Source organism: Prinia subflava, chromosome 14 (assembly GCF_021018805.1).
Source record: "Prinia subflava isolate CZ2003 ecotype Zambia chromosome 14, Cam_Psub_1.2, whole genome shotgun sequence".
NCBI classification, from domain to species: domain Eukaryota; kingdom Metazoa; phylum Chordata; class Aves; order Passeriformes; family Cisticolidae; genus Prinia; species Prinia subflava.
In genome coordinates this window covers 1,193,392-1,201,880 of record NC_086260.1, presented here as the reverse complement: position 1 = coordinate 1,201,880, position 8,489 = coordinate 1,193,392, and positions in this window count along the sequence as shown.

Here is an 8,489-nt window from a genome sequence, read left to right as displayed (position 1 = left end):
CAACATCCCACGCCGGCGTCTGACTCACGCGCACTTACCTCACCCAGGACAGGCTAAAAATAGGGATTCATTCTTAACTCTGCACAGCCGGGCTCTGCCTGGCTCCCCAGAAGACCCTTGACGGGATTAAAATAGAGCGCTGTGTTTCCTGCCGGGGATGCGCGCCCCGCTCCCGTGCGCTGGGGAGCGGGCTGGCTCCTCGGGGCCACGGCAAACACCTTCCCCTGGCCCGGGGGCTTCCAGACCGCTCCAGACAGGAGCCGCGGGCAGGGATCGGGCGGCGGGGTGGCCCCCGGGGGCTTCCAGACTGCCCCAGACAGGAGCCGCGGGCAAGGATCGGGCGGCGGGGTGGCCCCCGGGGGCTTCCAGACTGCCCCAGACAGGAGCCGCGGGCAGGGATCGGGCGGAGGGGTGGCCGGACGGCGGGAGCAGCACTGTAGGACTGCGTGCCAGCAGCTGCCGCAGCTTTGGGAAGGGACGCCGGGCTGGAGGATGTGAAATCAGCCCTGGGCTGGCTGTGAGGAGGGTGCTGGTCCCGGAGTCGGGATGCACCGGGGCTGTGGGAACAAGGCTCCCCCAGAACTCTCTCTGCAGCTGCAGCTGAGACCGGAGCGCTGCCCCGGTCCCCCCTCGCTCCGGGGTGCAGCCAGCCCTGTCCCCACACCCTCCCATCTCTTTTTGGGAATGGTCCAGCACAGGACAGGGCTGACACAGCTCTTCGCCCCCAGGACGGGCAGTGATGGCACGTCCTTGGCACAGGGATGTTCCCACCTTTCTGTAGCATCACTGCCCAGCTTTGCGAGGCTCACTGCATGCCCAGAGCCCCCACGCCTGGTGGGGGATGCCTCAAGAACTCTGCCGCCAGTTCAAAGCAGTTTTCGAGCTGTCCTGGTGGCTGCAGAAGGATCCAAAGCACAGACGAGCATCTCAGACTCAGACCAAGTAAACTTCCAGATGAATTAGAAAACTTTAAAAATATTCTGGCAATTGATGCATCATTCCAATGCATTTTCTGGATGCCCTGAATAAAAAGTCCTGGAGCTTTGGCTTTGTGTAATTGGCACCAGGCTTCTTCCCTTCCCCTCTGCTTTCTCAGCACACGAACCTTTGGCTGAGAGTCATTTAGAGGGGCTGGAGATGTTTTTCCCTACAACTTCTACTTTAACCAGTTTGAAAGTGAAAAAGTGATGTGACAACCCATACTCTCCTTGCTTCCATTGGCTTTTTGAAAACATCTGTTTCTAGGTTGTGTTATTTTCCCTGGAATTACAGTCTCAGCCCATCTTTAACCTGGCAGTCGGGATGAGTGGTGAACCAGAGGCTCTTGTGACAGAGCTAACCTAGCTGGACACATTCTTCATAGATTTACCATAACAACAGAATTTTTTAAACACAAATCCTGTGCTTGAGGAGATTCACGACCATTCCCTGATGCCAGAGCTAACTTTAAAGTGTATTTGTAAGGAATTTTAATCAGATTATAATGAACATACCTAATTCCTAAAGGCCATGTAAAGACTTGTCTCCTTTAGCTTTCTGCTCCTCCCTGAGGGCACGGGCAGTAGCGGGCAAGGTCTGTGTCCCGGGGCAAGGTCTGTGTCCCGGTTATTTTGCCTCGGGCATCCGATCCCTCTGTGCCCTAAGCTCAGCCCTCACCCTGTGGCAGTCACCATCATTCACTTCATTTTTTGCCTCGCAGGAGCAGCAGAGCTGCCCTTGCTGGCCTGAAGAGATGCACAGCAGGACGTGGCTTGGATCAGCCAGGACCCGGTCCCCAGAGCAGAGGGTGGCTCTGGCAGTGGCGCGGTGACAGCGGGGAACAGTGGCCCCTCATGCACTGTCACCTCGGTGCTATGTGAGCCTGAGCTCCTGCTTCACCGAGCCAGAGTTCAGTGGGACTTGGGGAACGGAGGTGGCCGCAGGCTTTGATGCCATGTGGATGTCTGGGGTGTTTTCCTGATTGCTGCTAAATTGAAATCTCCTGTTTGATGTGATTGAGAAAGAATGCAAATGGCCTTGCAGGAAAGGCAGGGGAAGAGGAAGAAGACTCTGGTTAACTGTGAGAAAGAGAAGATGATAAGGAAAGGGAGGAAGGAATAGGACAGAGAGAGAGAGAACTATTTAAGGAAGCAGGCACCTTGAACAGATAAAACAACAACAACAACAACAACAAAAATAATGGGACCAGGGCAACAAGAAGCAAAAGGTTTAAACAAGCAGGGATAAAAACTCATAGACCAGAGCACAGAGTGAAGGAGGAAAATTAAAAGCGGGGAGTTGATTTATATACAGATAAAGAAAAACAACCTTGTGCAAGCTGGGTTTTCATGTCATGGCATGGCACATGCTCTACATCAGTGGAGCAGTCAGGAAAGGGTGTAGCTGAGGGATGCTGCTTTGGAGTGCTGGAGCCTAATTACTACCTCCTGTTATTTGGGACAAGTGTTTTAAATTTGCATTCTGCCCTGAGAGGCATTACTACCTCTAATAATTTCAAGTCTTGCTTTGGAGCTGGGAGAAGGAGATTTCAGAACAGCATCAAAGTAAGTCTTGGGCCTCGGAGGTGGGAGCAGAACTGGTACGAGTGCCGCAGGAGCCAGGTGCTGGGGTCTGGCATTTCTTCAGTGCTGGCTGCTGGCCAGAGCAGAAACCTTTTCTTGTGCCTGCCTGGCCACCAGCTGAGTCCAGAGCAGGGAAGGCTGATGGAGACCTTGTTTCAAGTTGAATTTTCATGGTCGTTGGCCAGGTTGTGTCATTGTCTGTGTTGGGTGTGCTGCTCTGTGTTGTGTAAAGCAAAGCTAACCCAGCCAGAGAGTCCCAGAACAGAAATTTCTGTTTATATAAAACTAAGACAAGTGTCCTCAATGCTTCCTGCAGTGTCCAGGCGGTTTGTTGTGACATAAGGGACAGAAAGTGGAGGAGCAGAGCTCTCAGTGCTAGCAAAGCCTGTGGGTTGGATGTGACAAACTACAGACTGGTTACAAAGGCTGGAGATGTGGGACCAGCGTCCTTGATGTTTTAGAGCACGTGTTAGGAAGAAACTGAGGAAGAAATTCTTTATTCAGAGACTGGTAAGACCCTGGCACAGCTTGTCCAGAGCAGCTGTGGCTGCTCCCATCCCTGGAAGGGTCCAAAGGAAGCTTGAACAGGGCTTGGAGCAGCCTGGGGTGGTGGAAGGTGTCCCTGCCCATGGCTGCAGTGGTTTGGAGGCCAGAGATTGCCCAGGCACTTGTGGCACGTCTTGCTGAGATCCATGCGTACCCCAAGCACAGAGCCCACTCTGAGTTTCCTAACTGGGCCATTACATAAACAAACACAGCATAAATCCAGTGTGGGCAGTAAACTGCTCGAGCTGGAGAGCCCAGAGACATTACATTGCTGCAGGTTCTTCTCAGGGCGAGGGAGGGAGCTTGCAGTTACTGCAGGAGGGGAGGAAAAAGCTGATGCAAGGCTGCAAAGGAGGAGGGAGACAAAAGCAGGGAAATATCTCGCATTTCTTTATTATGCATTGGATTGTAAAGCAATTCACCTGTATTCCACAGGGCATACCCAGAGGGATGTGGTGGGCTGGGAACGGGCACGTAGCACCCTCAGTGTGTGGAATCCCCAGCAGCTGCTCTCAGCAGTGGGACAGCCTCCTGCCAGGGGACGTGGGCAGCAGTGGGCACAGAGCTCCCCTGGCTGGAGGGCACCAGGGCACTGTGCCAGGGGTCCCCTCAAACAACCAAGCACAGAACCAGAGCTTTTCAGCCCCTCTGGGCTCGAGGGCCTCTGTCACAGTGCTGGTGCTGCAGGCCTCTCGTGGGTGAGGTGATTCCCTTTGCACGGGGGTCTGTGTGAGCTGTGCCAGCCAGGGAGGGCACAGCAGCTGCCAAGGCCTTCCTGTGCCCATGGGCTGGTGTTTGGCCATGTCCTGTCCCTCTCCAAGGGCTGTGCTGGAGGGTTGGGGACTGATGGCTTTGTTGCCTGTGTTCTGGTTGAGCAATGTGCTCAGGTGTTCACTCGGGGCTGGGTGAGGGAGTTTATGGCACTACTGTGAACAGAGGTCTTGTTATAAGCACTGGGAGGGAAAATGGGCTACAATCTCCCCCCCAGAAAATAGCAGCTGGTTCCCCCAAACTCTGTTCATGACCTGAAGGGAAGGAGGATACCTTGGGAATACCATATAGGCATAAAATCCACCTCTGCCACCAGCAGAACAGAGCAGGTCACCCTGGAGCAGGTTTTACTCAAACTACACATTCCTAGGGAGTCTTTATTCATTTCTGAGAGGGACACTGAGGGAGGGTTTGCTGTCATTTCTCTGCAGAGCAGCCCATTTTTCCCCTTTTGCAGTGGTCAGTCACTGTCCAGCCTGTGAAGGTTTCAGTGCTCCCAGGAGCTGAGGTCTGACCACGCTGCCTGTGATCTGCAGCTGTGTCACCTGGCAGGGAAAACCTGTCCACGATGGACTGCCCAAAATCCCAAGGCCTGATGGGCTGGCCTTTTCATTTGGGGATTCCTGTCCTGGTTTGTGGGCACAAGTCAAGTAATTTGGAATTGGAGGAAGGTACTCCTGGTTGGTACTGATTTATCTGGGACTGACACTTAGTCTGAGAATATTGCTGGATAGAATTTGGAGAAGAACCCAGAAGTGTTGCTGCTAGCAATGGAATACTGGGATATATGGCCAGTGGAGGAAAACTCTTTCACTGAGAGTTGAGATGTGGCAACCACAGTTGCCAATCTTGGGATATTTAAGCCACTTCATCAATCTGTGATAATTGTCATATTTATGAACTTTTTAGGGGAAGTTATTTTGGGGTGAAAAGCTGAAAAAGTCCTTGACTTAATGTAAACACTGCTCAGCAACTACTAAACCATCAGAGCATTATCAGCAGTACTCTTATCCTAAATCCAAAGCACAGCCCTGTATCAGCTACTGGGAAAAAAAAGTTAACTCCACACCAGCCAAAACCAGGACATATGATGGTGAAAGCTTCTTCAGGCAGCATACTTTGTTCATTTAATATCTCATGCAAATGTAGAAACCTGAACTGGAACCTCAGAAACCCCCAGAGAAGTATTTCTCTCTCTTATCCTCAAGAGGGTGAATTGGAAGCTCTGGCTGAGGGAGGGGTACTTAGAGATTGCAAATTAACTTATGCAGTCTTCTTCTGATAAGCTCAAACTTCAGTCCACATTTCCAAGATTTCATATCTTGAAGAGCATGCTCTCCTGCTTTCCTGACTTTTGTCCCTTGACTGAGGAGGTTTATTCTGCACCAAGTCACACAGATGAGGCTCGGAGTGTTTTATTCCCAGCAGCAAACAGAGGGTCCATGGGCATTTCTCTCCTGGCCCTGCCAGGGACTGTGGCTGGGTGGGTTTGGCAGTGCAGTGCCGGAGCCTTGAGCATTCCTGCCAGGTTTCACCTGCTCCCCTGGGGCTCCCCAGGCACCACGACTGTCTGGCACTGCTTGCTTGCTCAGCCATTGTGATTCAGCTGTTGATGCTGTAGTTAAACCATCATTTAATATCTTCCTTCAGAACTTTGATTAAAGACAAATCTATCTGATGTGTTGCACTGGCAGAGGAGGCTGCTGGGCTGTCCCAGCCCGGTGTCTCAGTGGCAGCAGCTGGCCTGGGGCAGCCACCACGGCTCCAGCTGTGGCAGCAGGGCTGGCGTGACTCTCGGAAGTCATCTGGAGAGGGTGCAGAGCATGAATCAGTCTGGATCTCTCTGATGGTTTCCCAGCCAGAGTCTTCAGGCAAATATGTACTTTTGCATCATAGCAGCTGCTGCCCTTTCTGCCAGTTTCTGACAGTTGCGGTCGCCGGCTTGGCTCTTGCTCGTCCTTCCACCCAGCGTAAACAAATCCCACCCATGTTATGTTTGGGAGATGAAAGCAGAGATCAGGGTGAGAAGCAAGGAGCGGCATGGGAAGCGTGGGATGTGTGCTGCTCAGTCATGTGGTCAAGCGTGGTTATCAGGAAGCACGTGAGCTCTGCTCCACACCAGCCCTGCTCCAAACCAAGGGTTAAAGGCTGGGCTCCGTGATCTTGGAGGTCTTTTCCAGCCTAAATGTTTCTGTGAAACCCAAACTCGAGGTCTTTAGCAAAAGGGCGATGTTATTGTTGATGCAAAGTCAACCCTGTTTAAAATAAGGAATCGAGATGTCTTCATGGCTTAAACATCACAGCTATGGTTTGCCCTAACTTTTCCTGGGAAAAGGCATCCTTTGTTTCCATACTTCAGGGCCTTGGAGAAACTCTGCTCTTAGATGTCTTCTGATGTCTTGTGTTTGTGACTTGAGGGAGCACTAAGCAATTACATCTGTGAGTAATAACTGCTCCAGAGTGTCTGGAGAGAAAAGTACATGGCAGTAACAGATGAGATATGAGAGGGGATTGGGAAAGGTCAGGGTGGTGACAGAGCAGATGAGAGAAGGCTGCTGCTCCTCTCATCCAGAAACCGGGACAGGAGCTGCCGGGAGCAGGAACCGTGCAGGATCACCACAGCTTCTCCCTGCCCTAAGAGGAATAGCAATACTGGAGCTCCTTCTCCTTACCATGTGTATGAGTTGATCCTCTTTTAATGATGCTCAGTATTTGCACATCACTTTTCTCTCCAGTAATGCCTTATTTTTTTCTTTTTTTTTTTTTTCTGTGTAAGGCTTTTAAGTGGGTTAAGAGAAAAAAAAAGCGAAGGTCTCCTATATTTTGATTTTGCTGCACAGTGATGTCTGCATGTGCACTAGGGGTTTCACTGAGGTTTGTACCCTGGCCTGGGTTGGAGCCTGGTGGAGCCAGCCCGGAGGTGCCGGCTGGCTCCAGCCGTGCTGGCAGCTCCCTGCAAGGACATGAAGGAATATGTTTGAGGAATGACAGTCAAAGCTTTCCTGTGACAGTGCCTGTCCCTTTATTCAAAGGGAATTCCCTGCATTTGGAAAGATTGTTCAGGCTCGGGAACTGCAGCCAAGATCCTGAGACAGGCAGCAGAGGTCCCCGTAGCTGTGATGGCAATGAAGGAGCAATAGGGACACTCTTTCCCTGGCAGCAGTCCCGAAAGCACTGCCAGATCAATTCCCGAGAAAAAAAAAGGCTGTATACCTCAGAACAAACGGCCTTGGGAGGCAGTTAATGCTGGAAAATTGGCTGAGGCAAAGCTTGCTGATGGGAGGGTGGTGTTGCCACTGTCTGGTCTCAACCTCAGGAGCAATGGGAATCAGCAGCAAGGGAAATTTGGGGAAGGAAATGTGAGACGTGAGAAAACTAATGGCAGTTCTGTGTAGTGTTTTGCATCATCAAAGGAGTTGTTTTGAGCCCTTTTGCATTTTACTTTGGGTTTTTAATCCCCTTGACTCTTGTGTGAGATGCACACTCAAGGTGTCTCTGCAGCCCATCGTCACAAAGAAGTTCCACTGAAACTGTGGCTTGTGCAATCCCTTTGCCATGGGTCTGACCCATCCCAGCTCCAAAGAATTATAGAATGGTTTGGGTTGGAAATGAATCATAGAATGGTTTCATTTTAAAACTTATCTCGTCCCACCCCCTGACCTTGGACACTTCCTGGGATGGGGCAGCCACAGCTTCTCTGGGCAGCCTGTGCCAGGGCCTGCCCACCCTCACAGCCAAGAATTCTTTCCCCATATCCAACCAAACCCTGCCCTCAGTCAGCTTAAAGCCATTCCTCCTGATCCTGTCAGTCCAGGCCATTGTCCAAAGTCACTCTCCAGCCCCCTTGTAGGCCCTCTAACCAAGGCTGATGGGAGCCTCCAGAGACAAACCTCAAATTCAGCAGGGGTTTTCCAATGATTTGAAGAATTTTTCCCAGGAAATGTTCACTGCTAGAGAAGCAGTGCCTGGCCACCATTAGCAGCACGTCAGAGTCAGCCACAGCCATTCCCTCACCCCGAATGCGTGCGGGAAACGCTTGGAGAAGAGACTGGCAAAAGCAAGGAAAAAAGCTTTTTAAAATTATCTGGATTTTTGATTTGTTGTGGTTCCTCTCCTGGTTCTAGAACAGCAGCAGCAGCAGCCGGCCAGTGGCACCGTTAAATGTCAGGATGACTCAACTGGTGTTGGGATCTGCTGGGTCAGGAGGGGACAGGTTCATGCCTGGGGCACGAGGCTGCTGGAGGTGATGTCCTGGCCAGGAGACAATCCCTGCACACCTTCCTGCTGGCCCTGCTCGCTGCCTGCTTGGAACTGCACGACCCTTGGGGCTTTGGGGGAGACACTGGGATAACCTGGGCACCCCAGAGTTGTGCTTGCTCTCCTCAAAGCCACTTTTGTATCCAAGGCTCAGGTCAGCCTTGGTGAGGCTTCCAGCTCTTGTTCCCTCTTGCTCTGTCTCTTTAATTTAATACCTTTTAAATTGAATTTTATTTTAAATTTAACTCCTGTAACAGTTGCCCACTAAAATTCTTTGCTGTCATCTGGATATCCAAGGATCTGTGGGACACCAGGCTTTGCTGGAGTGAGGGCGAGGAGGAGCTTTGAAAGCAG